The sequence below is a fragment of the Suricata suricatta genome, chromosome 16 (assembly GCF_006229205.1).
Source record: "Suricata suricatta isolate VVHF042 chromosome 16, meerkat_22Aug2017_6uvM2_HiC, whole genome shotgun sequence".
Classification (NCBI taxonomy): Eukaryota; Metazoa; Chordata; class Mammalia; order Carnivora; family Herpestidae; genus Suricata; species Suricata suricatta.
Genome location: NC_043715.1, coordinates 43,812,567 through 43,827,863, shown reverse-complemented (window position 1 = coordinate 43,827,863; position 15,297 = coordinate 43,812,567). Strand labels below are relative to the sequence as shown.

Sequence of the window (15,297 nt, the reverse complement as noted above, 5' to 3'; positions counted from 1 at the left end):
AGCAAACAAGCAGAACCACACAAAAAAGAAAAAACCTGATCACGCCTCTAGAGTTAAATGCTAGTTTAGAAGAAATACAGAACATGTTAAATGACACAACACATAAGCAACCAACAAAATCCACAATATGGGTAACTTTATAAGAAAACTCTGTTTCTGGAACAAACAAACTGCAAGAAAAGAGAAAGAAAGATTCAGAAACATATCACACTATTGCACTAAGTAGACTAAACAGGCATTGTTTAGATCTTAATTCTAATACATATTTATGGACAATGGGAGAAATCTGAATACTAATTGGAGATTTCATAGCATTAGGAAAGTTTCAAGGATTTTTTTAAGTAGTGATGATATTGTGGTTATGTTCTTTAAATAATAAGTTCTTATCTTTTAGAAACATATATTAAAATATTTGTGGATGAAATTGCATATCTGCAATTTACTACAAAATAATCCCTTTTATGTGGGGAGAAGGATCTAGTGATGAAACATGTCTAGCTATAAACTGATATTTGTTGAAGCTGAGTGATGGGTAGGGTACATGGAGATGCATTACACCATACTTTTTATTTTCATACTTGTTTGAAATTTTCTATAACAAGAAGTTAAAAAAAACTTGAAGGATAGATTCCAAATATGAACGAAGATTCATTCTAAAGGAGGTTTTTTGAATAATTGTTTTATTCCTCATTTCTTTTTGTATTTTCTAAGTCATACCAACAAACATGTACTACCTTTGTATCAGAAAACAAGGAAATAACAGCTTCATCTTATAAAAAAAAGGATGTATAATTTTAAAAATGTCTCAATAAATTCTGAGAAAAAAGTACAATGATAAACTAAGACTTTTTAAAACTTAGGTAATGAAGAAAAAGATGGGGAAGGGAAAAATAACGAAATGCTTCCATTTTATTATTACTCAAGAGTTGTAATTCAGGTAGAATCTATGTCAAAAACATCAAAATAAACTAAAAGTAGGCCACTTCTAGAAATCTGAAAGATAAACCTTTACAAATGGAAACCATATATACTGTTTTTGATTGCTGTATTACATAATGGCAAAATATTGGGGCAAAAACCAAATGCCCACTCAGAAGACTGGGTGAAGAGGGGCCCCTGGGTGAATAGGGTGGCTCAGTTGGTTAAGCGTCCAACATCAGCTCAGGTCGTGGTCTCATGGTTTGTTGGTTTGAGCCCTGCATCGGGCTCTGTGTTGATAGCTCAGACCTTGGAGCCTGCTTCGGATTCTGTGTCTCCCTCTCTCTCTCAGCCCCTCCCGCAGTCATGCCCTCTTTTTGTCTCTCAAAATGAATAAATGTTAAACAAAAAATTTAATAAAAATTAAAAGAAGACTGGGTGAATAAACTATTACAGCCACACAAAATAGATAATTATAAAACATAACAATAAAGATCTCTCTAGGCTGCTAAAAATGATCTCCAGAATACATTAAACCTGTGAGAAAGAAAAATGTATAGTGTAGTATACATATAATACTCCCTTTTAACTACATACATATACATAGAAACACATACACATAAACATGTACCATTTAAAAGAAAAAGAGAAGAATAAACCAAAGAGAAGTACAGGCACTTATCTATAGAAGGAAAAAAGAAACAGCGTGGAGGGGACAGGAATGCACACCAAACTTCTCTGAATTCACCTTGTTCTGTAGTTTTGATTTTGGAAATAAGTAAATATTTTATATAAATTAAAAATTAAATTAAATCAAAGTGGGGGAAAAATGACTAAAAGTATAAGGCAAGATGAAAAAAATGAGCCTAATTGTAGGATAGGTTATATCTTATTGATCTTCAAGTCTTGATCGTTTTTCTATATTCAGATGGTTAGTAAAAATATTGGTATTGTTAGTTTGAAACTCTCTCCCCCAATCCAAAAGAAGGCAGGAAAGAAAAAGAGAATAAGGAACCGATGGGACAAGATAATGGATTTGACCCAAACCACATCAATAATCACACTAAATATAAATGGTATAAGTACTTTATAAAACAGAAATTCAAACTGGATAAAAACTGAATACAGCCAACAAGAAATACCCTATATACTAGAACACAAACAGGTTAAAAATAAAAGGATAGAGAAAGATACCATGCTAACACAAATAAAAAGAAAGCTGGAGTGGCAATATTATATACCAGACAAAATAGATGCTCAGAGCAACAACTACTACAAATAAAGAAGACCATTTCATAAGGATAAAGGGACCCATTCACCATTAGGACAATTATCCAAAACTTTTATGTTTCTAATAACAGAATTTCAAAATACATGAAACAGAAACTCATAGAAACTACAAGGAGAAAGGAATAAATCCAAGACAGAATATTAGTAAAGTTACAGCGTATTTAAGCAATACCATCAACCTACCTTACCTAGGTGACGTTTATGAATCACTCCACCCAACAACAGCAGAATAGTCTTTCCAAGTGCACATCAAACATTTACTAAGAAGACCACACATTTTGGGTCACAAAATCAATCTTAATGAATTTTAAAGGATTCAAGTCATACATTATATTTCTCCGAACACAACGGAATGAAATTAGAAATCAGTAACAAAAAGATCTTGGGAAGATCATCACAATACACGAATACTAACATATTTCTAAGTAACCCATAAGTCACAGAAGAAATCAAAAGGCTAATTAGAAAGGAATTTGAACTGAAGGGAGAATAAATAAGATTGGCAAGTGGTAACTTTCGGCTGGGCCTATGATGGTTTGTTATACTTTTGTGTAGGTTTGAAAATTAACAAACGGAAAAAGTTAAAAAAAAAACCAGAATGCTGTGTCAGGATTAACACAATATTATCTCTTTTTAAAATATATGAATCTCAAATCCATACTTCCTCAATTTAACCACTATTAGGAAGTATCTATCACAATTAACTGCACATATTCCCTGCTCCCAATCTACAGAAAACTGCCTTGCCACCTCCATCATTTGAGAAAGCTTAACTAGGAAATTTCAAAAGGAAAACAAACATTCCTACATCCTGGAAAAAAAAAAAAAGCATTTCAGGAAACTAAGCAGAATCATCCACTCACCTTGGACTTTGCTTTTGAATGTATAACAGCCATTTTTTCCTCTTCTGGATTCTACTCTCAGGAAAAGAAAAAGGAATCATGAGATACTTGGCCTTCCTTAGGATATACTCTAAATCAAAATACACTCTCTTACCCGCTCACCCCATCTACGCCTCATTTAATGTGGAGGAAAATCAGGAGACTAGAACTTTCTGTATCAGAAAGAAAGTCCAAGATCACAGCTGTCTTGGGCTAAAATTTATTTCTGGATTCAAAACTGTCCACTGGAGATAGAGCCCTGCAGGGAAGTGCTACAGTGTGTGACTGGCTCCTTTAGCACACTCTCTAGAATTCCCATTTCCGGAACTCCATTGCATTTCCAAGTGGCCCGTTTTGAAGGTGTTACCCGCTGTGGCTTGGAAAGAACTCACAGTCTTCCTTCAGAGGCCCCAATTTCTGCCTTCCTTACTTCCTGTCATTTTCCTGCATTCAATATCCTTAAAGCTATAAGGTGAGAGGACATCTGGAAGCCACAGGGAACCTGCATCTACAATCCCATGGTGGACTAAGGATGAACACAGAAATGAAGCAGTACAGGCCATGTGTGAATGGGAGGCGGCGGTCAGGGGGGGAGGATCACTGAGGTCGGAAGAGAAAAAAGTCAAGTTATTTAAGGACAAAGCCACAAGGGACTCATGACACAAAGGCAGACAGCCCCGGAATGAACCCCAAAACTACAGAAACTCAAATTTATGTACCTCGCTAAACTCCCATAAATGACTAGACAAAGTTACACACAATCACCTTTCGTGTCACACAGCCAGAGTCACAAGTGCCAAATTAATGTCATATCCTCAGACCACCTTTTGTCTTAAAATCTGATCCTACGCAGAGCACATATACACAGACGCTCAGGCATACCAGCGTCCGATGAGGGATACCCGTGGCCCCAAACACTCCTTCACAGCAGCACTTCTACTCTCTTCACACAGGCATGAAGAGCCGCGCCCTCGCAGTCCAGAGTCACACTGACGGCACACTCAGAGACATACAACCAGGCACCAGGCCAAGGAAAACAAGTGGTCACAAACGCCGCTGTCACTGCAACACTCATGACACCTCAGAGTCACAAGCAAACACCAGTAATACACAACATAACGTCGCATACATCACCTCAAGGTGAGCCAACTCCATCCAAACACCCTGTCACCACAGCCCTGTCGCACAGCTCAAGTCATAAACCCCCAGTCACACAAGAGGGACACGCACAATCCATTGTCGCGTGGCACATTTCCCGTCAGGTAAGCACGCGGTCACAAATACACTGTTAGAGCAGGATTACTCCGAGTCGCAACTCACACTCACGCAAACGCTTATCCCCAAAACCACAGCCGCACACGTCCATTCGCCCACACCAGTACCGGGCACAAAACGGCAGGGGACCGCCGCACACGCAAGTCCAGTGACGCTTCCGCCCCGGCCCGCCAGACATCCTCACCTGACAGAAGGTGCAGTTCAGGACCCAGGATCTGGCGCCTGGGGTCTGAGCCCCGATTTTGGGTTCGCCCGCCCAACGGGAGCCGGGCCAAGCTCCTCCAGACGCTGCCCTCCCCACGCGAGGCCCGCAAATCGCGCGAACAAACGGAAATGAAGCCGCATTAGGGACGCGGGGGCTCTGGGAAATGTAGTCCAGTACTAGGGAGCCTGCGGCCGCCGGCCGGGACGCTAGGAGGCTCCGTCTAGGAACCCTCCGCTGGGTTCGAGGATTCTGCCGCTCGAATCCGCTCGCTCAAAGAGCGCGCCGCGGCTGGCCTGGGGAGTGCCCGCCCGAGCTCAGCGCGCAGGCGTCGGGCGCGCGCGCGCGGCTGGCGTGATTGCGGCGGGAGAGTGCTGGGGTGCGGAGCCCTCCAGGGTCTTCCGGGATTTGGAGAAGGCGGGACCCTCAGGCGGGCAGGTGCAGGGGAGGAGGTAGAGCCGAGACGGGAGACTAGCCGGAGCCTAAGACTAGAAGACACCTCGGGGTATCTTGCCAGGCCCTTTGGATGTGTGTGTGTGTGTGTGTGTGTGTGTGTGTGTGCGTGCGCGCGCGGGTGTGTGTGGTGTGTGTGGTGTGTGTGTTCGTTCTTGAAGCTGCATGGTGATAACATTTGTGTTATGCAAATGTGACTGTAGGACTCAGAAGAGATTGTGTGTGAAAAACAATGGATGGTCAAGTTATTTCTTTCTTAACACTAATTTGATCTGGTAAAAAAACAAGTTATCAATTTATCTGGCAAATAATTCAGACATCTTTCTATTGGATCGAATATACGTGTTATTAGGAAGAATGCAAAATCATCAGTTTTGTTTGCAAGAAACATAATTTCAAAGCCAGTCCTAGGGTAACTGCTTTTCCTCTGGCACAGTCCCACAAAGTAGGTACCCATTCTTTTCTAATATTATAGTGACATTATTGGTAAGGTTGAGGCCAGGGACTAATAAAATAACTTCATACGTAAAAAGATTTTACTGTGGTTCACGGAGAGAGGAACTTAAAGATGTATGTTTGTTTGTGTTTTGGAAAGCCTGAACTTGTCTCATGGCTTTTTTTTTTTTTTTTTAATGACAAAGGTTTGAACTTCCAGCGCTGAGTGGGGTAGACTTGTAAATGCACCACTCCTCCAGAGAGGGGGAGGGAGTGAGTGATAAAACTTCCTTAAAGGACCCTATACTAAATACTTTGATCTCTTCCCAGTAAAGTGACTGGAGTAGCAAGTTTGGTGCTCAGGATTGTTGAGTGAATGAACCCATGTGCAGCAATCCACTATAAATGTGAAATGAAGATGGTCAAATTGCACTGACAAAGTGGGTCAAAGTGTCAGAATGGAGCAAGAGTTTTATCAGTATACATGAGGGGAAGCATATTGGGTTTTTATTTGTTTAGAAATAACACATTCTGGTTTCCAGTATGTGTTGATTTTAAGCCATATTTGTGTGATTCTTGGTTATCTCTTTTGGCTTTTGAATAGTTGTGATGGCTGCTTTAAAGAAAAAGGAGGCTATTGTTTACAAGTGAAAAAAAAAAAGGAATTGTTAAACTGAGGTTAATAGATTCCATGTGGATGGGGTTTGTTGTATTTTAAACTTGTGATATTTTGTATGGGTGGTATAGTGTTGATTTTTTTTTAAATGTATAGACAGTTTCAGGAGATTCAAAAAGGTACTTTGACTCAAAGGTTGAGACCATTACAAAAACAGACTGCAGGAGCTGAGGAAGAGTTCTTTTTTTTTTTTTTTTAGCGTATCATTTGATATACTTAATATAAAAAGTAGTATATATTTTATGGAGGGATACACATTGAATTCCTGTGTCAGTAGTAGCCTTTGGAGTGAGAAGAGAGGACTTATGGTAAGGAAGGGGTAATATTAAAAAGGACTTTAAGCATTACTGATAATCTCTCCTTTTTTTGCTTTACAAGGAAAACACACTACGCATGTATTAAATTTTAATTTTAAAATTAAAAAGAAAATGGAAACTTTGAGGATTTCGGACCCAAGGAAACTAAACTTTGTGGAAACAAACAAAATCCAGAAACACATGTCCCTTAGGAAGACTGCGGAGAGAAAGGAATACTTAGGCAATTTTTCATAGGCCTCAGATGCCTTCTTTAATACCCGGCAGTTTCAGATTTATATCCTTGTGACCCGTTCTGACCTTGTAGACCTTTAAGGATTAGTTATCACTTTACCCTAGCAAATGGATTCTGCCCTATGATACAGGCTGCCCAGGAACAGCAATGATAAGTATGTTTTCTTTCCTGGCCCTGGTCATTTTATTTGAGAGCCTTTGCTGATGTTGGCAAATGATTTTGACCTTCTTTCAACAGATTGGGTTTCATACTAGTACATATGAGTCACGCATTTAATCAGTGATCCCGAGAAAGTATTTGAAGCACTTTAGTATTTTTACAATTATTTTTCCCTACGTTGTTAATTTGAAAAATTTAAAGCTACAGGAAAACTAAATGAATAGTATAATGATGTACACTGTATATATATATCCTTCACCTAGATTCACCAGTTTGCTCAACATGTATGAGTAACTTGTAGATGTTACATGCTTCATCACTAAATAATTTAGCATGCATCTCTAAGTACAAGGTTATTGTTAGATAACCTCGATATCATGAATATACATAAGAAATTTGGGGCGCCTGGGTGGCTCAGTCGGTGGATCGTCCGGCTTTGGCTCAGGTTGTGATCTCATGGTTTGTGGGTAGAGCCACTAGAGCTCCATGTCGGGCTCTGGGCGGACAGCTCAGAGAGTGGAGCTGTTCCAGATTCTGCGTCTCCCTCTTTCTCTTCCTCTCCACCTCTCGCTCGCTCTCTCTAAAAAATTAATAAATGTTAAAAAATTTAATTATTTGGGATGTTTATGTTTTTTAAATTTTTTTAATGTTTATTTATTTTTAAGAGACAGCATGAGTGGGAGGGGAGCAGAGAGAAAGGGAGACGCAGAATCTGATGCAGGTTCCAGGCTTTGAGCTGTCAGCACAGAGCTTGAGGAGGCGCTTGAACTCGTGAACCATGAGGTCATGACCTGAGCCAAAGTTGGACACTTAACCGACTGAGCAGCCCAGGCGCCCCCGGGATGTTCATGTTCCAATCATATGTGTCGAACATATCTTCTAGTCTAGAGCTTGTTTTTTCATTATTTAGTGATCTTTTAATAAATAGAAGCACTCTGTTTTGGCTCGGTTGAGTAAGTGGCCAACTCTTAAGTTTTGCTCAGGTCATGATCTCATGGTTGTGAGATCAAGCCCCACATTCGGCTCCACACTGTCAATGGAACCTGTTTAAAATTCTCCCTCCTTCTGCCCCTTACCTGCTCACATGCATGTGCTGTCTCAAAAATATATTTTTTTAATTAAAACTACTCTGTTTAAATGTTGAATTTATTTATTTTTCTTTATGGCTTGTAATTTTTTTTGTGTTTTATTTAATTTTTTTGTGTTTTATACTCTTCTTTAGAAGCGCCTGGGTGGCTTACTTCGTTAAGCATTGAACTTCACCTCAGGTCATGATCCCCTAGTTCATGAGTTCGAGCCCTCTATTGGGCTCTGTGCTGACAGCTCAGAGCCTGCAGCCTGCTTTGGATTCTGTCTCCCACTCTCTCTGCCCCTTCGCTGCTCATGCTATGTCTCATTGCTCTAAAATAAACAAACATTAAAAAAAAAAAGATATTCCCTTCATTACCAAGGTCAAAATTTCAGATTTCTATATTATCTTCTAAAAGCTTCATAGTTTTGCCTTACACAATTTTTATTATAAAATCTCTTGGAATTGGGGTGCCTGGATTGCTCAGTTATTTGAAAATCTAATTTGTTTTTTTAATTTATATTGTAAAGTTGGTTTCCATATAATACCCAGTGCTATTCCCCACAAGTGCCCTCCTCCATGACCATCACCCCCTTTTCCCTTCTCCCTCCCTCTTCAGCCCTCAGTTTGTTTTCAGTATTCAAGAATCTCTCATGATTTGCCTCCCTCCCTCTCCCTTACTCTTTTCCTCCTCTTCGCCTTCCCATGGTCCTCTGTTAGGTTTCTCCTGTTAGACCTATGAGAGAACACATATGGTATCTGTCCTTCTCTGCCTGACTTATTTCACTTAGCATGACTCCCTCAAGGTCCATCCACTTTGCTACAAATGGCCAGATTTCATTCTTTCTTATTGCCATGTAATACTCCATTGTATATATAAACCACATCTTCTTGATCTATTCATCAGTTGGTGGACATTTAGGCTCTTTCCATGATTTGGCTATTTTAGAAAGTGCCGCTATGAACATTGGGGTACATGTGCCCCTATGCATCAACACTTCTGTATCCCTTACGTAAATCCCCAGCAGTGCTATTCTTGGGTCATAGTGGAGTTCTACTGATAGTTTTTTGAGAAACCTCCACACTGTTTTCCAGAGTGGCTGTACTAGTTTACATTCCCACCAACAGTGTAGGAGGGTGCCCATTTTTCAACATCCTGGTGAGCATCTATAGTCTCCTGATTTGTTCATTTTAGTCACTCTGACCTGTGTGAGGTCATATCTCAGTGTGATTTTGATTTGTATTTCCATGATGCTGAGTGATGCTGAGCATTGTTTCATGTGCCTGTTGGCCATTTGGATATCCTCTTTGGAGAAGTGTCTCTTCAAGTCCTCTGCCCATTTCCTCACTGGATTATTAATTTTTCGGATGTGGAGTTTGGTGAGTTCCCTGTAGATTTTAATTCTGGACCTTTATCTAATATGCCATTTGTCACTATCTTTTTCCGTTCTGTCGGTTGCCTATTTTTTTTTATTGTTTCCCTTGCAGTGCAGAAGCTTTTTATCTTGATGAGGTCCCAATAGTTCATTTTTGTTCTTGATTCCCTTGCCTTTGGGGAAATTGCTGCAGTTGAGGTCAAGGAGGCTGTTTTCTGCTTTCTCCTCTAGGGTTTTGGTGGTTTCCTATCTCACATTCAGGTCCTTCATCCATTTTGAGTTTATTTTTGTGTGTGGTAGAAGAGAGTGGTCTAGTTTCATTCTTCTGTATGTTGCTGTCCAGTTCTCCCAGCACCACCTGTTAAACAGGCTGTATTTTTTTCCATTGGATACTCTTTCCTGCTTTGTCAAAGATTAATTAGCCATACATTTGTGGGTCCAGTTCTGGGTTCTCTATTCTATTCCATTGGTCTATGTGTCTGTTTTTGTGCCAATACCATACTGTCTTGATGATGACAGCTTTGTAGTAGAGGCTAAAGTCTGGGTTTGTGATGCCTCCCATTTTGGCTTTCTTCTTCAATATTACTTTGGCTATTCGAGGTTTTTTGTGGTTCCATACGAATTTGAGGATAGTTTGTTCTAGCTTTGTGAAGAATAGTGGTGCCATTTTGATTGGGATTGCATTGAATGTGTAGATTGCTTGGGTAATAATGACATTTTAACACTGTTAATTCTTCCGATCCATTAACATGGGATGTTTTTCCATTTCTTTGTGTCTTCTTCAGTTTCTTTCATAAGTTTTCTACAGTTTTCATTGTCCAGGTCTTTTACATACTTGGTTAGGTTTACTCCTAGGTATTTTGTTTCTTCGTGCAATTGTGAATGGGATCAGTTTCTTGATTTCTCTTTTGTTGCTTCATTATAGGTGTATAAAAATGCAACTGATTTCAGTACATTGATTTTGTACCCTGTGATTTTACTGAATTCATGTATAATTTCTAGAAGGATTCTGGTGGAGTCTATCGGATTTTCCATGTAGAGGATCATGTCATCTGTAAATGTGAACGTTTAACTTCTTCTTTGCCAATTCTGATGCCTTTTATTTCCTTTTGTCTTCTTGCTGATGCTAGGATTTCCAGTACTGTGTTAAACAACAGTGGTGAGAGTGGACATCCTTGTCGTGTTCCTGATATCAGGGGGAAAGCTCTCAGTTTTTTCCCCATTGAGGATGATATTAGCTGTGGGCTTTTCATAAATTGCTTTAATAATGTTTAAGTAAGTTCCTTCTTTCCCGACTTTCTTGAGGGCTTTTATTAAGAAGCGATGTTGTATTTTGTCAAATGCTGTTTCTGCATCTGTCAACAGGATCATATGGTTTTTATATTTTCTTTTCTTAATGTGATGTATCACATTGATGGATTTGTGAATATTGAACCAGTCCTGTAACCCAGGAATGAATCCCACTTGATCATGATGGATAATTCTTTTTATGTGCTGTTGATTTCGATTTGCTAGTATCTTGTTGAGTATTTTTGCATCTGTATTCATTAAGGATATAAGCCTGTAGTTCTCTTTTTTTGTTGGGCTTGTGTTTGGTTTGGGAAATAATGTGATGCTGACTTCGTAGAATGCATTCGGAAGTTTTCCTTCTATTTCTATTTTTTGGAATAGCATGAGAAGAATGGGTATTAGCTCTGCTTTAAATGTCTGGTAGAATTCCCCTGGGAAGTCATCTGGCCCTGGGCTGTTATTCATTGGAGATTTTTTATAACTGATTTGATTTCCTAACTGGTTATGCGTCTGTTCAGATTTTCTATCTTTTCCCGTTTGAATTTTGGTAGTGCATGTTTAGAATTTGCCCATTTCTTCTAGATTGTCCAGTTTGTTGGCATATAATTTTTCATAGTAATCTCTGTTGATTGCTTGTATTTCTGAGGGATTGGTTGTAATAGATCTCTTTTCATTCATGATTTTGTCTATCTGGGTGCTCTCTCTTTTCTTTCTAAGGAGCTTGGCTAGAGGTTTATCAATTTTGTTTAATTTTTCAAAGAACCAACTCTTGGTTTCATTGATCTGCTCAACTGATTTTTTGGGATTCTATATTGTTCATTTTTGCCCTGATCTTTATTATTTCTTTTCTTTTGCTGGGTTTGGGGTGCTCTTGCTTCTCCCCCTCTAGTTCCAGTAGGTGCTCTGTTAGATTTTGAATTTGCGCCTTTTCTAGTTTGTTGAAATAGGCCTGGATTGCAATATACTTTCCTCTTAAGACTGCCTTTGCTGCAGCTCAGAGATTTTGGATTGTTGTATTTTCATATTCATTTGTTTCCATATATTTTTTAACTTCTTCTCTAATTCCCTTATTAGTCCAATCATTCCTTAGTAGGGTGGTTTTTAACCTCCACATTTTTGGAGGTTTTCAAGACTTTTTCCTGTGGTCAATTTCAAGTTTCATAGCATTGTGATCTGAAAGTGTGCATGGTATGATCTCTATTCATTTATATTTATGGAGGGCCGCTTTATGCCCAAGTATGTGATCTATCTTGGAGAATGAGCCATGTGCACTCGAAAAGAAGGTGAATTTCCTAACTTCAGGATGTAGAGTTCTAAATATATCTATCAATCCATCTGTTCCAATGTGTCCTTCAGGTCCATTGTTTCTTTAGTGATTCTTTAGTGTTTCTTTAGTGTCTGGTTGATCTATCTATTGTCAGTGGAGTATTAAAGTCCCCTGCAATTAGCACATTCTCATCAATAAGACTGTCTGTGATTAATTGTTTTATGTATTTGGGTGCTCCCGAATTTGGCACATAGATGTTTATAATTGTTAGCTCTTCCTGGTGGAGAGACCCTGTAATTATTTTATAATGTCCTTCATCTTTTGTTACTACCTTTACTTTAAAGTCCAGTTTGTCTAAGTATGGCTACTCTGCCTTTCTTTTGGCTTCCAGTCACATGATAGATATTTCTCCATCCCTTTACTTTCAACCTGACGGTATCTTCAGGTCTAAAATGAGTCTCTTGTAGACAGCAAATAGATGGATTTTGTTTTTTTATCCATTATGCTACCCTATGTCTTTTGGTTGGGATTCAGTCCATTTACATTCAGTGTTATTATTAAAAAATATGGGTTTAGATTCATTGTGTTCTCCATAGAATTCATGTTTAGACTGGTGTCTCTGGCACCTTGTATTCTTTGCAACTTTTCCCTCAGAGAGTTCCTCTTAGGATTTCTTGTAGGGCTGGTTTGATGGTCATGAATTCTCTCAATTTTTATTTGGGAACACCTTAATCTCTCCTATTTTGAATGACAGGCTTGCTGGATAAAGGATTCTTGACTGCATATTTTTTCTGTTCATCACATTGAAGATTTCCTGCCATTCCTTCCTGGCCTGCCAAGTTTCATTAGATAGGTCTGTAACCACTCTGACAGGTTTCCTTTTGTATGTTAGAGCCCTTTTATCCCTAGCTGCTTTCAGAATTCTCTCTTTACTTTTTGCCTGTATCACTATGATATGTCGTGCTGAAGGTCAATTCAAATTACACCTTAAGGGGGTTCTTTGTGCCTCTTGAATTTGAATGTCTACTTCTTTCCCCCGATTTGGGAAATTCTCAGTTATAATTTGGTCTAGTATCCCTTCAGGATGTCTGTCTCTTTCTTCATCTTCAGGATGTCCTATGATAAGGATGTTGTTCCATTTGATTGTATCATTCAGGTCTCGAATTCTCCTTTCCTGCTCTTGGATCAATTTCTCTCTCTCTCTTTTTTTTTCTGGCTTTCTCTTTTCCTATAACTATGTCTTCTAATTCTTCTCGCTGCCTCTTCAATCCTTGAGGTGGCTGCCTCCATTTTATCATTCACCTCATTTATAGCCTTTTTTAAACTAGTCACACCTATTTTCAAAGTCCCTAGTCATTGTCTCAGTTGCTTCTTTGATGCTTTTTTCAACCTCAGTGATTAATTTTAAGTGTTTTAAATTCTTGTTCAGTTATGTTGTTTAGATCTGTTTTGAGCAGTTCTGTGGCTGTGACTTATTTCGGGAGATTCTTCAGGGGAGAGTTTTCGTTTTGTCATTTTGGCTAGTTTTCTGTCTCTTGTCAGTTTTAAAAAGCTCGTTGTGCACTGTGCACCTCTTAGTATTGCTCTCTTAAAGGAGGCTTATTGTTTGTCCAGGCCTATCATTTCAGAAAATATTCTTTTAATGATGTCTCTCGGTTTCTCTTGTTGGGCCTTTGATTATTTTATTTCCCTACTCAGTGATATCTGGGCTTCACCATCATGCATACTTTGGCTTGTTTCTTGGGGTAGCCCTGGAAAGGAAAACAGACAAACACACAGGGAACAGAAGCATGCAAACACACATACAAATCAAACAAACAAACAAATTAAAAGGGGGAAAGGAAGAAAAGAAAAGGGAGTAGAAATGGAAGAAAAGAAGAGAAGAAAAAATAAAGGGGGGCCAGAGACAACAAAGGACAATGGACAGTCTAAAAGTGTATAACCAGTTAAGGGGAGAGATAAGGGAGAATATATATGGATGGCAAGAGGGAAAAAAAAAAAGGTGGGAGAAAGGAAAAAGGAAAATAAAGAGTCATCATGGCCTTCTGGTATGCCCTGAGAAGAAAGCAGCATCACTTTTGTCAGCATTCCCTCCAAAACGCATAACCTGATCATGAGGAAACATCAAAGAAAATCAAATTGAGAGACACTCTCCAAAAACTAATGTATACTCATCAAAAGTGTCAAGATTACAAAAGTCAGGACAAAACTGGGAAACTTTCAGACTAAAGGAAAGATTAAAGAGACATGACATTTCGACACAATGGGTGATTCTGAACTGACTCCTTTAGAGCAAATGACATTCTTGGCACACTTGGTGAAACTTGGATGGGATCTAATATACATGGTAGTAATGTATTTAATTACATAATTTAATGTAGGTTAATTTCTTGATTTTGATTATATATTATGGTTATGTAGGGATATCTTCAGGGGTGATGTGGCATTAGGTCAGCAATTTAGTCTCAAATGGTTCAGGGGAAAAAAACACTCTTTGTACCATATTTGCAACTTTTCTGTGAGTTTGAGACTGGATAGATGGATTTTTTAAGTATGGTGGTCTTCAAAAATATCTTATGAAGTATACTTTTAATCTTAAGATAATTTTTAAAATTCATATTAAAGCTCCATAGGCCATATATTGATGCCTCCAAATTGGAAGTTATTCTTGACTTGTGATGGATCATAAGATCTTGAGATTGTTTCCCCATAAGGTGATTGACCTCATGTACCTGGAGATTTCTAGTGTGACTTGTCTGGAGCTACCAAGTAAGCCTGATTGTTCATGGCTTCTTTTTCACCCAGTTTGGCCATTTCAGGATTCTACTTCTCTCCCAGGAAGAAGTGATCAAGTCCCAAGTGAATTTTAAATGATGTGTTTCTTTTACTCTTTTATTCTGCACTGCAGATAAAGTAGGTCACAATAATCTCAATAAGATAAAAAAAACCCTAAATGGATACAAATTATCAGGAAAAAATATAAATTAGTTAAGACCATGTAAAAACTGCAATTAGAACATACAGAGATAAGTTAATTAAGAATTGAGCTTCAAATTTGAATCTGACCTTCAAAGGTAAAACAAATTAGGACATAAAATTAACAAAATTACATAGTTCATGTTATCTTCCACTTACAAAGCTGTATTAATTTCTCAGAGGAAAATAAACAATTTTCATGGATACAAGTAGAGTGTTTTTGCATAATTTTAAAGTTGCGGTCCATAGTTAGTTTTTCCTGTACCTTCTTTACTTTGGTGTCAAAAAATGAAGTGTTTTCCACTCAAAAATATCGTATATCTTTTCTATTCTTGATCTAATCTTTCCTGTGTATTCTAGGACATTACTTCATCAGTTAATACTTAAATATATGAAATAGTTCTTTATTTACTGACACATTCCCCTTTCTTGACCTCTGTCATTTTCCATATCCTGGGAGAAAAACAATTCTTCTATGTGT

The 15,297-nt window shown here is 38.4% G+C and overlaps 1 protein-coding gene and 1 long non-coding RNA gene across 2 annotated transcripts in view; both read right to left on the bottom strand.

The window, feature by feature from the left end:
• LOC115281039 (zinc finger protein 91-like) overlaps nt 1-15,297 on the bottom strand; it is a 239,667-nt gene that overhangs the window by 43,724 nt on the left and 180,646 nt on the right.
• On the bottom strand, nt 97-4,090 carry LOC115281049. The gene is made up of 3 exons (XR_003904046.1): nt 3,972-4,090; nt 3,072-3,122; nt 97-170 (listed from the first exon to the last, which is right to left on the bottom strand). It is a non-coding gene; the product is annotated as an uncharacterized LOC115281049 (long non-coding RNA).